Source organism: Stegostoma tigrinum, chromosome 38, assembly GCF_030684315.1.
Source record: "Stegostoma tigrinum isolate sSteTig4 chromosome 38, sSteTig4.hap1, whole genome shotgun sequence".
NCBI classification, from domain to species: Eukaryota; Metazoa; Chordata; class Chondrichthyes; order Orectolobiformes; family Stegostomatidae; genus Stegostoma; species Stegostoma tigrinum.
The window spans coordinates 5,284,308-5,306,723 of NC_081391.1; the positions used below are offsets into that span (position 1 = coordinate 5,284,308).

General features: G+C 42.5%; 1 protein-coding gene across 5 annotated transcripts in view; it reads left to right on the top strand.

Annotated features, from left to right (window-relative positions):
* The first annotated feature begins 20,842 nt into the window (after positions 1-20,842).
* The window catches only part of LOC125446988 (ankyrin repeat and fibronectin type-III domain-containing protein 1-like), a 111,264-nt gene continuing 109,690 nt past the window's right edge, over positions 20,843-22,416 (top strand). For all 5 annotated transcript variants that reach the window (XM_059640499.1, XM_048521060.2, XM_048521059.2 and 2 more), the window contains exon 1: positions 20,843-20,981. The gene's annotated coding sequence lies outside the window, so the exon portion shown is untranslated. The remainder of the gene's footprint in view (positions 20,982-22,416) is intronic.

Genomic DNA, 22,416 nt, shown 5'->3' on the forward strand with positions numbered 1-22,416 from the left:
TAATTGTAATGCCGAGACAGAACACATTTTTTCTGAGCAAACAGAATTAATCTGCATTTGGAGAGGCAGAGGTTCTTCACAAACCTTGCAAATCCATTCTGGATCCAAAACATTAATTCTGCTTCTCTCCACAGATGCTGCCTAAGCTGTTGAGTTTCTCCAGCCATTTATATTTTTGTTTCACATTTCCAGCATCCATCTTTTATTTGGCCTTTTTCTGTGCAGCAGACGTCTATGACTATTTCCCTAAAAGGTGTTAATGAACCAGACAGGATTGTGCATTTAATAATCATGAACATAGAAAATAGAACAATACAGCGCAGAACAGGCCCTTTGGCCCTTGATGTTGCGCCGACCTGTGAACTAATCAAAGCCCCTCCACCTATAATATCCCATCATTATCCATATGCTTATCCAAGGACTGTTTAAATGCCCCTAGTCTGGCTGAGTTAACTACATTGGCAGGCAGGGCGTTCCACGCCCTTACCACTCTCTGAGTAAAGAACCTGCCTCTGACATCTGTCTTAAATCTATCACCCCTCAATTTGTAGCTATGCCCTCTTGTACAAGCTGAAGTCTTCATCCTCGGAAAAAGACTCTCACTGTCCACCCTATCTAATCCTCTGATCATCTTGTATGTCTCTATTAAATCCCCTCTTAGCCTCGTTCTCTCCAATGAGAACAGACCCAAGTCCCTCAGCCTTTCTTCATAGGACCTGCGCTCCAGACCAGACAACATCATGGTAAATCTCCTCTGCACCTTTTCCAATGCTTCCAAATCCTTCCTGTAATGGGGCGAACAGAACTGCACGCAATATTCCAAATGAGGCCACACTAGCGTTTTGTACAGTAGCAGCATGACGTCACGGCTCCGGAACTCAATCCCTCTATCAATAAAACCTAACACACCGTAAGCCTTCTTAACAGCACTATCAACCTGGGTGGTAACTTTCAGGGATCTATGTACATGGACACCAAGATCCCTCTGCACATCCACACTAACAAGAATCTTTCCATTGACCCAGTATGCTGCCTTCCTATTATTCCTCCCAAAGTGAATCACCTCACATTTATCCGTATTAAACTCCATTTGCCACCTTTCAGCCCAATTCTGCAGTTTATCCTGCAACCTGCAACATTCTTCCACACTGCCCACCACTCCACCGACTTTAGTGTGATCTGCAAACTTACTAACCCATCCACCTATGCCTGCGTCCAAGTCATTTATAAAAATGGGAAAAAAACAGATTCTTGAGGCACGCCACTAGTGACCTGACTCCAGACTGAATATTTTCCATCAACCACCACTCATTGCCTTCTTACATAAAGCCAGTTTCTAAACCAAACTGCTAAATCTCCCTCAATCCCGTGCCTCTATATTTTTTCCAATAGCCTACCATGTGGAACCTTATCAGAGGCTTTACTGAAGTCCATGTACACCACGTCAGCTGCCCTACCCTCATCCACATGTTTGGTCACCTTCTCAAAAAACTCAATGAGGGTTGTAAGACACGACCTGCCCTTGACGAATCCATGCTGACTATCCCCAATCAAATTATTGCTTGTTGGATGATTATAAATTCTGTCTCTTATAATCCTTTCCAAAACTTTTCCTACAACAGACGTAAGGCTCACAAGTCTATAATTACCTGGGTCATCCCTATAGCCCTTCTTGAACAAGGGCACAACATTTGCAATCCTCTAGTCCTGTGGTACTAAACCTGTAGACAATGAGGACTCAAAGATAAAGGCCAAAGGCTCCGCCACCTCCTCCCTAGCTTCCCAGAGAATCCTCGGGAAAAACCCCATCCAGCTCGGGGGATTTATCTACCTTCACACCTTCTAGAATTGATAACACCTCCTTCTTACTAACCTTAATCCTTTCAATTCCAGTCGTCCGTAACTCAGTCTTCTCCTCTACAATATTCTCCTGTTCCTCAGTGAAAAAAGATGAGAAATTATCATTTGGCACCTCTCTGATCTCCACAGGGTACACACACAACTTCCCACTTCTGTATTTGACTGGGCCTATTCCTACCCTCATCATCCTCTTATTCCTCACATACCTATAGAAAGTTTTAGGGTTCTCCTTTATTCTACCTGCTAATGTCTGCTCATGACCCCTCCTTGCTCTTCTTAACTCTCTCTTTAAATCCTTCCTTGCTAATCTGTAACTCTCCATCGCCTCATCTGAACCATCTCGTCTCATTGTCACATAAGCCTCCCTCTTCCACTTAACAAGAGATACAATTTCTTTAGTAAACCACGGTTCCCTTACCTTATCGCTTCCTCCCTGCCTGACAGGGACATACCTATCAAGGACACACAATATCTGATCCTTAAACCAGCTCCACATTTCGATTGTCCCCATCCCCTGCATTTTGCTAACCCATTCTATGCCTCCTAAGTCTTGCCTAATGGCATTATATTTGCCCTTCCCCCACCTCTAACTCTTGCCCTGTGGCGTGTTTCTATCCCTTTCCATTGCTAAAGTAAACATAACCAAATTATGGTCACTCTCTCCAAAGTGCTCACCTACCACTAAATCAAACACTTGGCCTGATTCATTACCAAGTACCAGATCCAGTGCAGCCTCCCCTCTTGTTGGCCCTTCAACATACTGAGTCAGGAACCGCTCCTGCACGCATTGGACAAAAACTGATCCATCTGACATACTAGAGTTATAGCATTTCCAGTCAATTTTAGGAAAGTGAAAGTCTCCCATAATGACCACCCTGTTACTTTCACTCCTGCCCAGAATAGTTTTGCCAATCCTCTCCTCCACATCCCTGGAACTTTGCGGAGGCCTATAAAAAACTCCCAGCAGTGTTACCTCTCCTCTCCTGTTTCTGACCTCAGCCCATACCACCTCAGTAGGCGAGTCCTCATCAAAAGTTCTTTCAGCCACCGTTATACTGCCCTTGACCAACAAAGCCACACCTCCCCCTCTTTTACCACCTTCCCTGACCTTAATGAAAGATCTAAACCCTGGAACCTGCAACATCCATTCCTGACCCTGTTCTATCCATGTCTCCGAAATGGCCGCAACTTCGAAGTCCCAGCTACCTACCCGTGCTGCAAGCTCACCTACCTTATTCCGGATACTCCCGTTAAAGTAGACACACTTCAATCCAGCTTGCTGTCTGCCAGCACACTCCTGTGACAGTGAGGTCCTGTCCATGTCCTCCCTATGCTCATCCTCCTGTGTTCTAGAACTACACCTCAGTTTACCATCCCCCTTCTGAGCTAGTTTAAATCCACCCGAATAGCACTAGCAAATTTCCCACCCATTATAGTAGTGCCCCTCTAGTTCAAGTGGAGACCGTGCTGTTTGTAGAGGTCCCACCTTCCCCAGAATGAGCCCCAATTGTCCATGTACCTGAAGCTCTCCTTCCTGCACCATCCCTGCAGCCACGTGTTCAGCTGAAATCTCTCCCTGTTCTTTGCCTCGCTATCACGTGGCACAGGTAACAAACCAGAGATAACCACTCTGTTTGTTCTAGCTCTCAGTTTCCGCCCTAGCTCCCTGAAATCCTGCCTGACATCCCTATCCCTCTTTCTCCCTATGTCATTTGTACCTATGTGGACCACGACTTGGGGCTGATCACCCTCTCCCTTCAGGACCCCAAAGACACGATCCGAGACATCACGGACCCAGGCACCTGGGAGGCAACACATCAACCGTGAGCCTCGTTCGTTCCCGGCAAACCTTCTATCAGTCCTCTAACTATTGAGTCCCCAATGACTAACACTCTCTTTTTATCTTCCCTTCCCTTCTGTGCAAGAGGGACAGACTCTGTGCCAGAGACCTGCACCCTATTGCATGCTCCTGGTAAGTCGTCCCCCTCAACAGTATCCAAAACGGTATACTTGTTTTTCAGGGGAACGACCACAGGGGATCCCTGACTGACTGCTTTTTCCCCCTTCTAACAGTTACCCAGCTTTCTTCATGCTTAGGAGTAACTACTTCCCTGTAACTCTTGTCTATCACTGACTCTGCCTCTGAAATGATCTGAAGTTCATCCAGCTCCCGCTCCAGTTCCCTAACGCGGTCTTGGAGGAGCAAGAGTTGGGTGCACTTCCTGCAGATGTATTTGGATGAGACACTAATGGTGTCCCTCCCCTCATACATCATGCAGGAGGAACATTCCTCTACTGCTCTGCCATCCCTGCTAATCCTCTAATCAGAAAGTTTAAAAAACAAGAGAAGCTTACCTGATTTGTCCCTGGTATATAAGGTTAGAGGAGGTGGATGGGTGGGAGGCCCTATAAGGGTAGGGTCTGGGGTTTAGACAACGATCACTTACATAGCTGAGGGATGAAAAAAGGTCCCTCCCTTCCCAGAAACCTCTGCTCTGAGGTGCTGCTGCTGAAACCAGAAATGGAGGGCTCCGACGCTCAAGGTAAGCTTTTAAAGTTTTAAAAATCTCTGACTCACCGGCTTCTCGACAGGCCCCTGATCCAAGCCCCTGCTTGTGCTGCTGTTGCAACCAGTAATCAGGTGCCAGAAACGAAGGTGTCATTAACCACGCAAAACGAGAAGAAACCCACCAACACATAAGCAACGTCCTTACGGGGATAAAATTCACAAAGGAAGAAGAGAACAAAAACCAACTACCCTTCCTGGACATAATGGTAGAACACAAAAACAATGGGGAACTCCAGTAGAAAGACCACACATACGGACCAGATACTCAATTACACCAGCAACCTAGATAACTCAGGGACAGGAATGGTTGTTGGAAGTTCTTGGACTCAGATAGTTTAAAAGAAACAGGGAGGGTGGTGAAAGAGGCAGGGGAGTGGCATTGCTAGTCAGGGTTGGTATAACAGCTACTGAAAGGCAGTTCAAGAATGATATGTCTACAGAGTCAGTTTGCGTTGAGATCAGGAACAAGAAAGGAGCAGTCACTTCGTTGGGGTTTTTTTACAGACCCGTTATAGTTGCAGAAAAGTGGAGGAGCAGATTGGGAGGCAGATACTGGAAAGGTGCAGAAGTCACAGTGTTGTAGTCATGAGTGACTTCAACTTTCCGAATATTGATTGGAAACTTTTTAGTTGTAATAGTTTAGATGGAGCAGATTTTGTCCACTGCATTCAGGAAGGATTCCTGACACAGGATATAGATAGACCAACATGAGGGACGCCATTTTGGATTTGGTGCTTGGCAATGAACCAGGCCAAGTGTTAGACCTGTTGGTAGTAGAGCATTTTGGCGGTAGTGATCATAACTGTGTTACATTTACAATACTCATGGAAAAGGATAGATACATACAGCAGGGTAAGATTTATAATTGGGGGAAGGATAATTATAATTCTGTTAAGCAAGAACTGGGTAACATAAAATGGGAACAGATGCTGTCAGAGAAGAGCACTATAGAAATGTGGAGAATGTCTAAGGAATGCATACTGCATATACTCGATATGTTTGTCCCTAGCAGGCAAGGAAGATGTGGTCAAGTGAGGGACCTTGTCAAGAGAAGTCGAACGGCTAGTTAAGAGGAAGAAGGATGCTTGTATAAGATTTAGGAAACAAGGATCGGAAAGGGCTCTAGAGGGATATGGGTTAGCGAGCAAGGAGCTGAAGACAGGGCTTAGGAGAGCTATAATGGGGCATAAGAAAACCTTGGCAGATAGGATCAAGGAAAACCCCAAGGCTTTTTAGATGTACATGAGGAATAAGACAATGTCCAGAGAAAGGGTAGGGCTGATCAAGGAATGTAGAAGGAATTTGTGTATGGAGCCTAAAGAAATAGGAGAGGTCCTTAATGAATACTTTTCTTCAGTATCCACAACTGAGAGGGATCTAGTTGTAGGGGAGAACAGTGTGAAACAGGCTAGCAGGCTAGACAAGGTGGATGTTAGTTAGGAAGATGTGCTAGGAATTTTGAGGAACTTGAAGATAGATAAATCCCCTGGGCCTGATGGGATTTATGCAAAGATTCTGTGGAAAGCGAGGGAAGAGATCACAGGGCCTTTATGATCTTTTTGTCCTCACTGTCTACAGGTATAGTGCCAGAAGATTGCAAAAGTCATTCCCTTTTTGAAAAAAGGGACTAAGTATAACCCTGGAAATTACTGGCCAGTTAGTCTTACTTCAGTGGTGGGCAAATTATTGGAAAGGGCTCTGAAAGGTAGGATTTATGATCACTTGGATACGCACGGTTTGATTCGTGATAGTCGACATGGATTTGTGAGGGATAGATCATGCCTGACAAACCTTATTGAATTCTTTGAAGAGGTGACCAAACACATGGACGAAAGTAGAGCAGTGGATGTGGTGTACATGGATTTAAGTAAGGTATTTGATAAGGTTCCCCATGGTAGGCTCATGCAGAAAGTCTTGGGATGGGGTAATGTGGCAGATTGGATTCAGAATTTGCTGACCCTTAGTAGGGTAGTAGTGGATGGAAAATATTCAACATGGTGCTCAGTTATGAGTGGTGTACCACAAGGTTTTGGGTCCTCTTCTGTTTGTGATTTTTGTAAATGATTTGGATGTAGGAGTGGAAGGGTGGACCAGTAGGTTTGTGGACAGTACGAAGGTGGGTCACATTGTGGACAGTGCAGAAGGCTGTTCTAGGTTACAAAGGGACATTGATAGGTTGCAGAGCTGGTCTGAGAAGTGGCAGATGGAGTTTAACCCTGAAAAGTGTGAGGTGATTCATTTTGGAAGGACAAATTTGAAAACAAAATACGGGATTAACAGAAAGATTCTTGGCAGTGTGGAGGAACAGAGGGATCACGGGGTTCTTGTCCACAGTTTGCTGAAAGCTGCCACCCAGGTGGATAGAGTTGTTAATAAAGCATATGGTGTCTTAGTTTTCATTAATAGAGGCATTGAGTTCAAGAGCCATGAAATTATGCTCCACCTATACAAAACTCTGGTTCGGCTACATCTGGAGCATTGTGTCCAGTTCTGGTCGCCTCATTACAGGAAAGATGTGGAAGAGTTGGAAAAGGTGCAGAGGAGATTTACCAGGATGTTGCCTTGAATGGATGGAAGATCTTATAAGAAAAGGTTGAGAGAGCTAGTGCTTTTCTCTTTAGAACAACGAGGATGAGAGGTGACTTGATACAGGTATACAAAATGATCGAGGTATAGATAGAGTGGACAGCCAGAGACTTTTTTCTCGGGTGGAGGTAGCTATTATGAGGGGGCATAGTTTTATAATGAGTGGAGGTAGATAGAGTGGACATATCAGGGATAGGTTCTTTACTCAGAGAGTGGTAGGGGCATGGAATGCATTGCCGGAGAGGGTAGTGGAGTCGGCCTGATTAGGGACATTTAAGTGGCTATTACATTGGCATATGGATGATAGTATAAGGTAAGGGTGGAGGTTAGGATTAGGGCACAACATTATGATCAAAAGGGCCTGTACTGTTCTGTGCTCTAACCACCCCACACCTACAAACGGATCTGCATCAGACACTATTTAAACAAGCCACAATACATTGCAGCAACCCAGAACTACGTAAAGCAGAACAAGAGCACCTAATGGAGTCTTCAGAAGGAATGGATACCTGAAGAGCACAACCCGTCGTTACCTCTGAGACTGACCATAACAGGAAGAAACAACTCAACCGGACTCACTAATCACCCTACAATATGTCAAGGATATTTCAGAGATGACCACAAGACTGCTAAGACCCCTGGGTATCAGAGTATCCCATAAACCAACAACCAACCTACAGCAGCTACTAATGACCGTAAAGGATCCCACACCCAAAAGCAGCAAAACTGGTGTAATGTACAAAATACCATGCAGGGACTGTGAGAAACACTACATAGTCCAAATCGGAAGAAAACTGACAATATGGATGCATGAACACCAACTAGCTACCAAGAGACATGACCAATTCTCACTTAAGATAACAAAGTGTGGAGCTGGATGAACACAGCAGGCCAAGCAGCATCTCAGGAACACAAAAGCTGACGTTTCGGGCCTAGACCCTTCATCAGAGAGGGGGATGGGGAGAGGGAACTGAAATAAATAGGGAGAGAGGGGGAGGTGGACCAAAGATGGAAAGAAAACAAGATAGGTAGAGAGGAGAGTATAGGTGAGGAGGTAGGGAGGGGATAGGTCAGTCCAGGGAAGATGGACAGGTCAAGGAGGCGGGATGAGGTGGTAGGTAGGAAATGGAGGTGCGGCTTGAGGTGGGAAACCGGCATGTTGGGGGAAGAGAGCACGTGTGTGGGGGGTGATCAGTGCATGTGGCTGTTAGGAGAGCAGGTCAGTGCATGTTGGGGAGGGAGTCTGTGCGGTGGGTGGCAGGGAACAGTGTGTATTGTGGGGTAGATGGAAGGGGTTGGTGCAGTTCAAGGGAGTATGTGTCAGTACATTTGAATTATAATTCAATATCTGTTTATTATGCCACTTCTTAACACTGTTGTTGTATATGAATGGGTGAATGAACATAGGTGCTCACTTTTCCCAGTGTCTTAGCATTCCCTTTCCTCCCAGGCAGTCTCTCGGAATCAAGAATGACTTCTTGTTTGAATTGGAGGTGGATGGTAAGTCCATGTGTCATCTGCAAACATTGACACATATGGGCATGTGATGCATGAAGAATTCCAAAAATGAATTGTTGGGAAGTTTGAGATCTTTCTGACTCCTCAACTTCACCTCTACCCCTTACCAAAGTTTTTCAATGTGTATGCTGTCTTCCCAATTAAGGCTTCTACATTTCCTTGGTCCCAAACCAGGGTCTGCCATGAGTCAGCAAGAATGTTTGAATGCAGTGCAGGGGGATTTTGAGCACATCTATAAAGCTGTCATCCAAGAAATTTCCTGCAACAATTGTATTCTGAGTAAAACAGTTGCTTCAAAATCCGGTGGCATGCATACGAGTAAAATGACCTGCTCAGCAGAGCTGGATACGAGCAATTAACACCTCGAACTTTTGACCGACTTCCCTGGTGGTTGTTAAAGAAATCATTGCAAAAACCAGAACGTTTCAGATTCAGAAGTGATGCTCTGGGTCATGATTGGTCCTCCAGGTTTTAGTCAAACCCTACAACATCTGATCCTCTTCCAGAATCTGCCCACTCACTTTATTCATGGTTTAACTAAATGGCTCCCACTAGTCATGACTCTGAGAGGTGAATCTGGCATCGTTCATTGTTTTTGTGGGATGATTCCTGCTGTCTGCGACTCTAATAATGAGTGCCCAATCTCAAAATAGTGGCCAATTCTACAAATGAGAGAAGCCATCTACTAAGCCAGTTTTCAATTTTTGGACTGAGAGAATTAGTGGTTTGCCTGTTTATTTAAGGAGGGCTTGTCAGCCAAACACAATCCTGCCCTCACCTAAAATTTGAGCACATGTATTTTAACAGACCAGAAGACAAAAGTTGACCTACAGATTTTTTACACTCCCTGTATCAAAGCAATCACTGACTTAGTTAAAATTAATTATTTCAGCAAAGATGAGGATCCCATTACAAGTTCTTCCTGCTGTCTGACTCTGCACAGCATTGAACAAATGTATTTAGCTAAAGGGTATTAATGATAAAGAAACGTGTTTTTTTTCTTGCACTAATCAGCACAGATGGAAGAATACCAAATTTCAAATGAAACAGCAATTTATAATACATTGGAAACATAATTCTTAAAGTGTAGTCTCATGGGTCATGGTTGACACTTGCTCATGGTGAGCACCTGTGTGTGGAATCTTTCAGAAGAGGAGGCTGCAGCACTGCAGCTACATCCATCTGGCATTTCAGCCATTACATTCCAGACCCCAAATTCTTGTTGTGTGACTTATGTTTTCCTGTCTTTATTGCTTCTTTTGCTAACTACCATAAATTTTGTGACTTCTTGTCCTTCTTTCATCGCAACTGGGCACAGTTTTTCCCTATTCACTTTGTCTTGATACCTCATGATTTTATATATTCTCAATGTCAATGTTTGTAGTTAATTGTTAAAGACTGAAGATGTGAAGTGGGTAAACCTTCCATTGCTGATACAATATTTAACACTTTTATAGGTTTGTAGGCACAGCTGTTTTCTTTTTTTCAAAGCAGGCTACTGAATCTTTTTTCTCCCCTCAGCGTTTAAACTTTTGTCATTGTTTTAATGATGACCAATTAGTTCTGTACATATCCATATTGGTGAATGTGCATGGAATTGGTGTGAGGTATATGGGGCATGGATGTGGTATGGAAAGGGAATGGTGCTTGGAGATGGCGGGGGGCATGGAGATGTCACGGAGGCCAAAAGGAAAGGCCCGGGATGGCATATAACTAACTTTTCAAAAGATCTTCAAATCCATATAACGATCCAAAACTTTTGATGGATCTTGAACCATGAAAAATCTGGCCCAACTTGACAAAAGCTGTTAAAGGGCTTTGAAGTGTCTATATCCACGTTAGAGCTGACCAGTTCAGGAGATCAAGGTATGGGCTCACAACCAACATCCTTATCCCGCACCAAGGAAAATTGCAACAAATGAAAGTGGGAGTCATGGAATTGGGTCCACAAGACAGAAGCAGAAGTAGACCATTCAGCCATCGAGTCCATCCCACATTCAATGAGATCATTGCTGATCTATAAACCTCAACTCCACTTTCCTATCTTTTCTGTATAACCCTTGATTCCCTCACAGATTGAAAATCCAGCTCAGCTTTGAATGTACTGAATGACCCAGCTTCAACAACCCTCTATTGTAAATTCCACCAATCCATGACCAACTGAGAAAAGAGATTCCTTCTCACCTCTGTCTTAAAATGTGTGACCCATTATTCTGAGTTTATGCCCTCTCGTCCTTGACCCTCCCACTAGGGAAACAACCTTGCCACATTGACCACCTGAGTCGATGAAAGTCTGGCGTTAAATCTTTGAAATGGGACTCAAAACATTAATTTCCTGACTAGGAAATGTGAGTGCTACCCCTGAGCCAAAGCTTTTTTGTTACTATGTAACTAGGCAGAGGCAGTGGCCTAGTGGTATCACTGATGAACTGTTAATCCTGAGACCCAGGTAATGTTCTGGGGACATGGGTTTAATTCCTGCCACAGCAGATGCTGGAATTTGAATTCAATAAATATCTGGAATTAAGAGTCTAATGATGACCATGAATCCATTGCCAGTTGTTGGAGGAAAAACCCATTCTGGCCTACGTGTGGCTCCAGACCACAGCAATGTGGTTGGTGGTTGATGCATAACTGCCTGATGGGCAACGAGTGCTGGCATAGCCAGCAAAGTCCTCATCCTGTGAATTTAAAAAAGTTTCTGCTTAGAATTTAACTAACATACACCACCCTTTTAACCCTAAACTGACTCACCAAAATGTCATGAGCTGTTCCGCTCTCAATTGACAGGGGAATTCTCTCTGATATCTTTCTTTGAATTCTTACCTCATACCAAAACTGAACCGTCACTCAAAGTGCTGGTAAATTGATTTAGGTCACAGCCTCCATCTCCTGGCATCGAGGGAGAATTCTGTCAGAGAAAAACCACAACTAGTGCTATTTAAAGAGGATGAAACACTGCAACCCTTTGCAACAATAAACAGTGTTTAACAACAAGCTAAAAGGAAGCCAAGATGGGGGTTTGTGATCAAATCAGTTCCTTTTAAGAAATTACGTACAACCACGTACAACGTTGATTTGAATCACAAAAGAAAACCTTTGCATTTGCAGAGGAGTTCCTTCGACCACTGAAACAAAACTTTTTTGTCGTGATAAATTGAAAGGTTAGAGTCTGAGAGTAGGAGACAGCTACTTACTTTATCAGACTTGCACCCAGACAAGTGTGTTATTATATTTCAATCGTACACGATGCTGCCTCATTACTGAATCAACACTAAAGAATAGCTTGCAATTATACAGCAGACCTTTCACAGCATCCCACAGAGCTTCACAGCCAAGGAAGTACCTCTGAAGAATACTCACTACTGTAATGTGAGAAAAGCAGCAACCCATTTGCACCCATTGATTTCTCTCATACGAAGAGTGATCATGATCAAACAATCTTTTTGAGGGAAGTCAGTTGAAGAATAAATAATTGGCCTAGACCAAAGGGAGGACTGCCTCAAATAACTCTACAGAGGCCAATATCCCATCAGCAAATCACCCTTTATTCACAAGTGGAAAGCCCTTGACATGGATTAAACTTCCTCAGAGCAAGCTTTCAATGAGCGGAACCTCTGACACTCTTGTTTATATCTATCAGCCAGGGCTCCTGGTTAGACCAGATTAAGAGCCCCAGTCAGGGAATTTATATTCTCAGAGGTCCATCTGGCTGACCTTATTACAATCATTACATCCCTCCCCCTCTGAGTCTGAGGACATGGGCCAGTTTCTTTTTGTAATTCTTCTTGATGTGTTTTAGCATTGGATCAGCTTCCTCCATCTCTGCCTCTGATATGGGTGGTGTATAATGCTCAAAAGCTTGCCTCCTAAGCCTGGGTCATCTCAGAACAAAATTCATTCTCATTGAGTTGGCAACATCTGCCATGTGCTTGACGGTGAGGGAGAACCCACAGGTTCTGGAGCAGTCAGAAAGGCAATGGAGGAGCCAGACACATTTTACTCCTGCACCATGTGCAAGTTGGCAGTTTTCATATGATTCACATTCAGGACCATCACTAGATCTGACCATGTATCAACCAAACTTTATACATCACTGGATCTGACCATGTATCAACCATACTCTTACCTATGTAGGTGTACCCATTCCCACGGTTCGTCCAAACTTCTCCTGAAGTAAATTGCCTCTCTCACTTAGCAAGGTCTTGTGGCCAGCACTGCCATTCCTGATGCCATTTCCCCCTTTCCCCTGGGTCTGAGAAGATCGGATTTAACCTGGTGCAGAGTCTTCTTCCCATTAGCAACACTGCTGGAGCTATCCCTGTAGTTGCATGATGGGTAGTTCTATAATCAAAATAGATTGGTATCTAGTGAAGCTGTAGGAAGTTTCTTTAAGACTGCCTTCAGAGTTTGAAGAGCTCTTTCTAGCAGACAATTAGATGGTATAGAGCTGTCCTTATATGACTAATACTGTTTGACTTCAGGAAATGCTCAAATTCCCTGCTGGTAAACAATGGCCCACTATCTCTGTACAGCAATTCCAGGAGTCTATGTATTACAAAAGATGTGCACAGTTTTTCTGACATTTTGATAAATGAAGTCTGTGCACGTCCAGCCACTTTGAGTTGGCATCCGCAGTGACTAAGAACATTGAACCCATGAAAGGATGTGCATAGTCAATGTGTTACTGAGTCCAAGGCTTACCCAGTCGTTCCCATGAATGTGGGGTGCTGCTGGCAGTAATTTTTGTCCTTGTTGGCACTCTGGGCACTGTCCTACCAACATGTCATGTTGGCATCCAGTCCTAGCCACCAAATATAACTTCTCACCAGCATCTTCATTTTGGAAACCCCGGGTGACCTTTGCTTGAGACAATCACTCTTGCTCCCAAAAATAATATGCCATCCTCTACAGTAATCTGGTCTCACCGGTTCCAGAAAGATTTCAGTTTTGTTTGTGATAACCCTTTGCTTCCCCCATCACCACCAGCCGTTTTAGTTTTTGGCAGGATGGGATCTTTCTTGTGTCCACAGTTGGATATTGTCAGTGGTGACCAGAGGGTATCCAGAAAGTTTAAAACCAGAATGGACTGAACCAGGGAAGGCACCACTGGTGGCATATCTGCCAGTGGGAGGCAGCTCAAGGCATCCACATTTGCCATTTGCCCTCCCAAACAGTGTTCCAACTTGCAAATGTATACACTAAGTATAAGGTCACTGCTGACTTCAACCAGAAGCTATGGACAGTAGAGCCTTGTCTTCTTTAACTAGCCCTAGCAGGGGGTTTGTGGTCCATTACTTTAACAACTTTTTGTCTTGTAAAGGTATTGGTGGAACTTGCTCATGCCAACGGTGACCACCAAATTTTCATTCTCTATCTGGGCGTATTTGCATTTAGCATTAACCAAAGTCTGGTATGCTTTCGGGCATTCTGTTCTGGTGAGCCAACACTACCTAATACTGCACAGGCAGGCATTGCCTGTCAGTAGCAGATCTCACTTGGGATCATAGTGGGCCAACACTTTAGACAATGATAGCTACTTTTCCTCTCCCTCAAGGTTTCTTCTTGGCTATGTGACCATTTCCAAGGCTAACCCTTTTTCAGTAGCAGGTGTAAGGGTGCCACAATGGAGACCAGCTTACGTATGAATTCTGTAATAATTCACTGATCCAAGGAAAAACCTAAGCTCTGGTACAGACACGGGAGCTGGGACATCTTTGATTGCCTTCACTTTATCTCCCAATGGATATAACCCGCTTTTGTCAGCTCTGGAGCCAAAGTAGTTCACTTGGGGTGCTTGGAGCACACTGTTTTTCCTTCTAAGATTACACTTCCTGGGAGAAACACTTAAGCACCTTGTTCAAATTCTCTAAGGGCTCTTTATTGGTTTTCCTGGTTATTAGCATGTCATTCAGATAAGTGGCAATCTGGGATATAGCTTGTAGAATATTCTCCATTGTCTGCTGCAAAAGGATGCAGGCTGATGTTAGCTCAAATGGCAGTCTCGTCTGAACAAGGGTCTAGACCCGAAACGTCAGCTTTCCTGCTCCTCTGATGCTGCTTGGCCTGCTGTGTTTATCCAGCTCTACACCTTGTTATCTCGTGTATTGGTACCAGCGTTATGGGTATTATTTGTGGTATACTTCTGCAACTCCTCATTTAAGCACAATTGCAGGTGTACATGGCTCATGTCCAGCTTTGTGAAGGGCAGACCCACCCAATCCCTTTTGCGTACATGTCCTCTATGTAAGGAATGGGGTATTTATCTAGCTGCAAGAAATGGTTTACCATTTGCTTAAAACCCCCTCAAAAGCAAACCAACCTGTTAGTTTTTACAGTCCATACAACTGGTGCTGCCCATTTCACAAATGACTGGATCAGTGATTCCTTCATTTTCCAGCCTCCTGATTTCTGCCTCTACTTTTGCCTGTAACGTAAATAGCACTGGGCGGGCCTTGCAGAATCACGGAATTGCTCCCTAGTCAACATGTAAGGTTGCCTTAACTCCTTTGATAGTCTGTAGACCTTCCTGAGAAGCATCTGGATATTTACTTAGGACTTCCCTCAGGCAGCCATTTAAACCTTGAGCCAATCAAGATGAAGTTTTCGCAAACAGTTCTGCCCTATCAAGCTTGTGCCCAAGCCTTTTACAACAATCAGTGGTAAATGCACCAACTACTTCTCATAGGAGACAGAAACCGAAGGGTCATACCCTTAATCTGTAACGGTTCACCAGTATACATTCTCGTCTGGCTGAGGTCTTGCACAAACTTAAGGATTGGAGTCCAGAGAGAATTTTGTTAAAGATTGATTCTGCAATCACTGATATGGCTGCACCGGTATCAACCTCCATTAGAACCAGGTAACCATTTAGCCAGATATTTATTTTGATTGGTTCTGATTTGGATGTTGCTAAACAATGTAACTGTTCCAAAACAGCTGTGGGTGGATTTTGCAGGATGTGCCTCCTAGGACTCATCTGCTGTCTCAAGTCCACACACTGGTAGTAACCAGTTTGCCAGCCCAGATCCTGAGGAACATTTTAGCCATTTGGTTGAAGCTCAGCTTTGTTATGGGGTTTTGCTGTGGGCTGACCTAGGGTCCCTCTGCTCAGTATGTGTCCTGCATGAGGCTATGCGATTGCCTGCACTCAAGTGGCGTTCCACAAGCTCAGTCAGACAGGTGAGGGTACCCACTTCATTCGGGATACACTGTAGCTCACATTCTGCACTTGCCATATTTTCTAATGCCAAGCCAGTTGTAGTGCCAGTTTGAAGTCCAGTTGGGCTTTAGCTATTAGGTGCTTTTGCATGGTTACATCATTAATCATTAACCAAACAGTCTCATAGTATCTCATTCGGTGTTATCCCAAATCACATGCCTCTGCTAGTTGTCTTAACCTCATCAAAAATTCCAGTATGGATTCCCCTGGTTCTCAAACTGCCAAATAAAACCAGTGGTGTCTCAGAATTAGAGGATGTTTGGAGTTGTAATACTCCTTAACTAAATCCATCATTGCTTGAAAGATTTTAGTATCTGGTGCTTAGGGAAAATTAAGCTCCTAATAACTTAAAATGCTGTGTGTCCGCAAGCAGTCAAAAGAATTATTCATTGCTTTCCATCTGCCCAATTGTCATTTGCCTGGAAAAAAATAGCACATTCTTTCCACATACTGGGCTCAGTCTTCAACAGCAGGATTGAATGTGTCAAGCTTCCCAAATAATGGCATGATGCCAGAAATGCTTATCCAACTCAAAAGTGTCTGTTGCGAATGAATTTTCGCAAGGAACATATTGTTTTCTCTTGTTGCCACTGAAATAACTCCACAGAGGCCATAATCACATCACCAAGTCACCCATTATTTATATGTGCACTATTTGTGGACTCTTACCAGCCAGATCAGAGCCATTCCCTAGAGTGAGGAGAATCCCTGAGACTCCTGTTTCTATCTGTCAGCCAGGACTTGCTGATTGGCCCAGGTTAACAGCCGAAATCAGGGAATTCATACTCAGTGAATCCACCTAGCCAACCTCAATCCAATCACTGTGCCCCAGAGTGAAAATTTCAGGTTATGATAGTTGTCAAATGCAATAGATGGTGGATCCTGATTATTAGTGCAATAGAAGCTACATATCTAGAGCAATTAGACCCTAATTGTTAATATAATAAACATTGAATATTTATGAAATAAGATTTGATTGATGCAATAGGCACTCCTGTTAATATTTAGTATTCTGATATTTAATGTAATATTATGCTGAATTTTGCATTCATAAGATATTTAGTATGCATATAAGAGAAATTTGATGATGGATGAATTAGGATGCCAAACATTGTGAAGCATTATGATTCTGATTATTGAAAAAGTAGATTTACTACAAAAAAAATCTTCCTTGCATAATTTTTTGCAGCAGCAATTGAGTCACAAAGAGTAGTCCATTAGAACACACCCACCACGAAAAAAGACTAAGCGACTGCTTCAGAGAACATCTACATTCTTCTTGTAAAAAAGACCCTGAACTACCCATTGCATGCCACTGTAATGCACCGCCCTGCTCCCTGACCAACATGTCTATCTCTGGCTTGCTGCTATGTTCTAGCGAAGGCCAACGCAAGCTAGAAGAACAACTCATTTTCCACTTGGAGACACTGCGGCTCTCCGGACTCAATATCGAGTTCAATAATTTTAGGGCCTAAACCCTCCCATGTCCCAGCCCACTACCTCACACATCAGGCCTTGTTACCACTTAGCCTGCCATTACACACTACCTGTTATTAGTCACTGATGGTCCCCATTAACAACTATTCGCTCTCCCAATCTGACAGTTACCAACTCTGACTGTCCAACTGCTCTTCTCTCTCTTTAGGCTCTATCCTATTGTTTATTCCCTACCCCATCCCCCTCCCCCATTTTCTGTATAAACTGACCTTTTCCCAGCCACCATCAGTTCTGAGGAAGGGTCACTGGACCCAAAACGTCAACTCTGTTTTTTCCTTCACAGATGCTGTCAGACCCGATGAGCTTTGCCAGCACCTTTGTTTTTGTTCCTGATTTACAGCATCCGCAGTTCTTTCAGTTTTTATTTTTTTTAAAAATATGTGGATTTCAAGGGACCTTGCTGCTGTAAAAGATCAGTCAAAGCTCCATGGGGTCATTACTGCCTCATAGCTTGCCACCCCAAAATCTCATCTCTGGCTCAGAACTCGCAACTTGAGAAACCCTAATTTGCCTATTTATTAAATATAAGTTGGATTTTGAAAGAAAATAAAACCACTTAAAGGGAAGCACATCAGGAAATGATTGCCTAGAATTAGGGAGGAGTTTACTTCAAGAAGCATCTACCTTCTTACCATTACTCTTGGGAGAGGAAAATGCTAGTTTTGGGGGAGGTAAAGAATTAAACATGACGTGAGTATCAGAACCACAAACGGGAGCTGAAGATAGAGCTTTTGAACGTGTATGTTATTGAATATGTGCCTGTAATTGCAGTGAAAGGAAAGTTAGAAAGAAGCAGTGGAAATATGATAGAGCTAGGGGTAAACATAGGTGACCAGCTGTGGGATGAGAGGGAGCCATGCGGCCATACTTTGTTCAGTTAACCATATCAAATGAAGCTTACAATGTTGATAGCTCCTCTCTTTGCTACATTGTGTCATCCTTCAACTAAATGAAAAAGAAGGGATGAAGGAAGAGAATAGAATCAAATGATTAGAATGACAGAGAATAAAGCAAAAACAGAGAATGATTACACAAATCCTGTTAAACCTCACTTGGAGCACAGTGAGCAGCTCTGGGTACCACACCTTAGGAAGGATATATTGGCCTTAGAGGACGTACAATGAAAGTTTACTTGGATTTCAGATGCCAAGCTATGAGGAGAAATTATATAAATTTGAACTATTTTATCCAGAATTTGGAAAATTAAGGAGAGAACTGATTAAAGTCTTCAAGATAGGAAAATACAGGATAGATAAAGATAAATCATTTTCACTGGTTGGAGATTCTAGAACAAGGAGCATAGTCTGGAATTTAGGGCCAGACCAAATCAGGAAATATACTAGGAAGCACTTATACACAAAAAGGATTGTACATGTTTGGAACGATCTTCCACAAACAGCAGTGAATGCAGGATCAGTTATTAACTTTAAATCTGAGGTAGATAAATTTTTCTAAAGCAAAGATATGGACCAAATGCAGGTATGTGGAATTAGGCCACAGATCAGCTATGATCTCATTGAATGGTGAAAGAGATCTGAATAACCTACTCTTGTTCTTGTGTCCTATGTAATTTTATGACTGTTGTCTGCAGTGTAGAGCAGTTAATGAGGTATTAAAAATCTTGCTAACAGCATGCACTTTCCAAATGAAATCTTTGTACTTTTCTCCATCATACCCAGCTGTATCATCAAGGAAGGTAATGTTGTGTAGTTTTGTTCCATGATGGGCAGTATAGAACAAAAGATAACATCCTTAGAAAATGGGTTTGACTATTTACGGCTGAAATGAGAAATTTCTTTATTCAAAATTAGTGAACTTTTTGATTTCTTCTCCACAGAGAGCTGTGGAAACTCAGTCTTTGAATACTTTACAAGTCAGATAATGACAGATTGTTGAATACTAAGTACAGTTTCCAGTAGAGGATATGGAGATAGTGTGGAAAGATGCAGCCTAGGTAGATCAGCCGTGATCTTATTGAATGATGGGGCATGTTTAGGAGTCAACCAGGCATATTCTTCCATTTCTTATGTTCTTATGTACTGAGATATCAACTTATCTTTTAATGTCTCTACTATACTAAAAGTATCTGAAAAGTCAAGATGAATGTATACCATGGACTTCATGAAAATTAGCTCATTGCAGGATGCGATTTTAACACTGTCGGTATCGTTTGGGTTTGTAAATTTGCCACTGTTTTCCTGAATGACTCATTTGGTTATGACAGTGAGATATTCACATTAAGAAAAATCAGTTGTTGGTTTGCCTGTGTTTAGTCAATTTCAAGCAGTCTGCAGTTGGATTGCTATAGGTAGCTTTAGGATCCATACTTCGAGAACTGAAAAGCCAACATTGATCCTACATCTGATTAATACCCAGTAAAGATGAAAAATGTCAGCAGGTCTGGCAGCACCTGTGAAGCAAAAATCAGAGTTAATACTTTGGGTCCGGTGACCCTTCCTCAGACATGTTCTGAAGAGGGGTCACCAGACCTGAAACATTAACTCTGATTTTTTTCTTCACAGATACTGCCAGACCAACTGAGCTTTTCCAACAGCTTTTGTTTTTGTTCCTGATTTATAGCATCCACAGTTCTTACGATTTTTATAAAGATGGAAGATGTGTAAGGCAAGAATTGGTGTCTCTTAAAACTCAGTCTTCTAACTCACTTACCCCTCACTTGAGGAAGGATGGAATTGCATTGGAGGCAGTTCAGAGAAGCCTCACTAGAATAATTCTAGAGATGAAATGTTTGTGTTATGAAGAATGATTGAACATTTTAGGCCTATACTTGCTAGGGTCCAGAAGTCTGAAAGATGATTTAATTATGTAAGACATTAAAGGAGGTTGGCAAAGTAGACATAGACATAATTAATCCTTGTGGGCAACCTAGAATGAGAGGTTTCAGGCTAAGGGGTGGCAGATTTAATACAGAGATGAGGAGGAATCACTTCTCTTAAAGGATGGTGCATTTGTGGAGAGTGTGGTGGGATGCCAGAACATTGAATAAATTTAAGAAGGAGATAGATTTTTCATTAGTAGCAGGTTAAAGGATTATGGGAATGAGCAGGAAAGTGGAGTTGAGGTCAAGATGAGATCAGCCATAATTGTATTTAATGGAAGAGCAAATTCAAGGGACCGAATTGCCTAGTTCCTACGTTCTTATAAGGAAATTGGCTTTCTTGGCAGAGCACGACCTGTCCTGTGACCATATACCAACATGATAGGATACCAGGAAAAGACAGTAAAGCACCAGCGAACAAAACACTAATATCGCACTCAATATGAATACCATTTTACTAAGACGTCATCCATGATTTCACATTGACAGGAAACTGGAAAATTTAACTTCACGTTTTCACAAGATTTATCTCTGTGGATTGCCAAAAGAAAAATCTAGCTTAATAAACATTACCATATGCATTGCATTTAGAATGATCCTAATTGGTTGTGCCCGCCTTGCAGAGACTAAGGTAATTGTTTATTATTAAAACCAAACTTCCTCTCGAACATGCTTGTTCACTGATTTAGTCAGTGTTTAGTATGTGACCTCCCACGTAATTCTACACTTTTTGTGATAAGCTTGCAGGCTTTCTGCCTCAACCTCCTCTGCTTCACTGAAAGCAGGAAACTACAGTGACGCTGTGCTTCTACTAAGGATTGTGCTGCTCACCTGTCAGGATCCACATTTCAAACTGGTCTGCTGGAAGTAACTCTGAATGGCAGAATTTGGTAGGTACTCCATGATGGAGCCTTTTCTCCTCTTTTATTTTTGTTTAAAGTTAACATTTGCATTATTTTCATAGCATGATAGCTGTTTTAGCAGAACAGCAAACACCCAATACTAAAATCAGAATGTGCAGTGCCATACTGATTCAGAGGCTGTTAATCCTATAGACACAATGAGATGTGAATGTATGTGAATGTGCAGGGTGCTAACAAGAGAATGGCTTCTCTGTGTATTGTTTTTGAAAAGCAGTAATATAATGAGCATTGTACAATTATTACTGCATGACGGAGGATACAATCAGATTTTCTTATCAATTTCCTATACATGCAGCTAATTATCTGGTAGACCATGATTAATATCTGGATGTACATGAAATCCTTTGTGCAATTGCTAATCAAATAAGAGTAATTACATGACATTGTAACATAGATGCAGACTCCACAGAGTGAGGGGCTAATGTCAATTGGTGACATTTAGGAAGGCTACAAAGTCAATGTGTTGTATTAGAAGTGACTTTTATTCATGTCAAGGGGAAACGGTGGTGAGGGAGAGCAAATGTTCCTATTTTAATAATTCCGTAATAGAATCAGTGGTTCATAATCACAGAACTTTATGAATTATGAAACCATGCAGCACAGGAGGAAGCTATTCAGCCCTCAATTCAGTGCCAGCTCTTTAAAAGGACAATCCAATTAACCCCAGTCCCCTCATCTTTCTGATCGAAATTACCCTTTCCAATTTATTTATCCAATTCCCTTTTGAAAGCTGCTACTGATTCTACCTCCATTGTCCTTTCTGCATTGCAGTCTAGATCATAACAACTCACTGTATAAAAAAGAATTCTATTTCTCTCCCAGCTAGATTTTTTCTAATTAATTTATGTCCCTTTATTATCAACCTATTGCCAATAGAAACATTTTCCTCTATCCATTCCATAAAAAGCCCCTCATAATTTAGAATACATCTACCTCCCCTACTTTTTCCACTTCAAGGAAAACAACCCCACTTTGGACTTAAGACCTGTGTTTAAATATAAGTTCAGTGGAAGATATTTCTCCCTAGCATCATCTAGATCGAACGTCCAGAGGAAAACCAAGCCCCAAGATTGTGTGGTCACAGTGAAGTCAGTCTGATTGTTAATCCATTCTGGATATAAATCAGATTAACCCTTCTACAGGTCCTTCTTCTTTTCTTCTTCTCGTGTTCTCTGTTTGAGGGCAGATCTGGCCCTTGGTGCCCCAATCTCTTCAGGTCATCTCTCATCTAAACTTCTTTCATGCAATCTACCAAAGGATGTTCAAAATGGTAAAGAGCAAGGTTATCCACAAAAACATTTGGAAATGCAATTACTTCCAGTTTTCATCAGGCACTAAGTGAAAGAAGCAAATCAGGCAGAGCCTGCAAGCCCACACAGAGCAAGGTCAGTAAATAATTTGT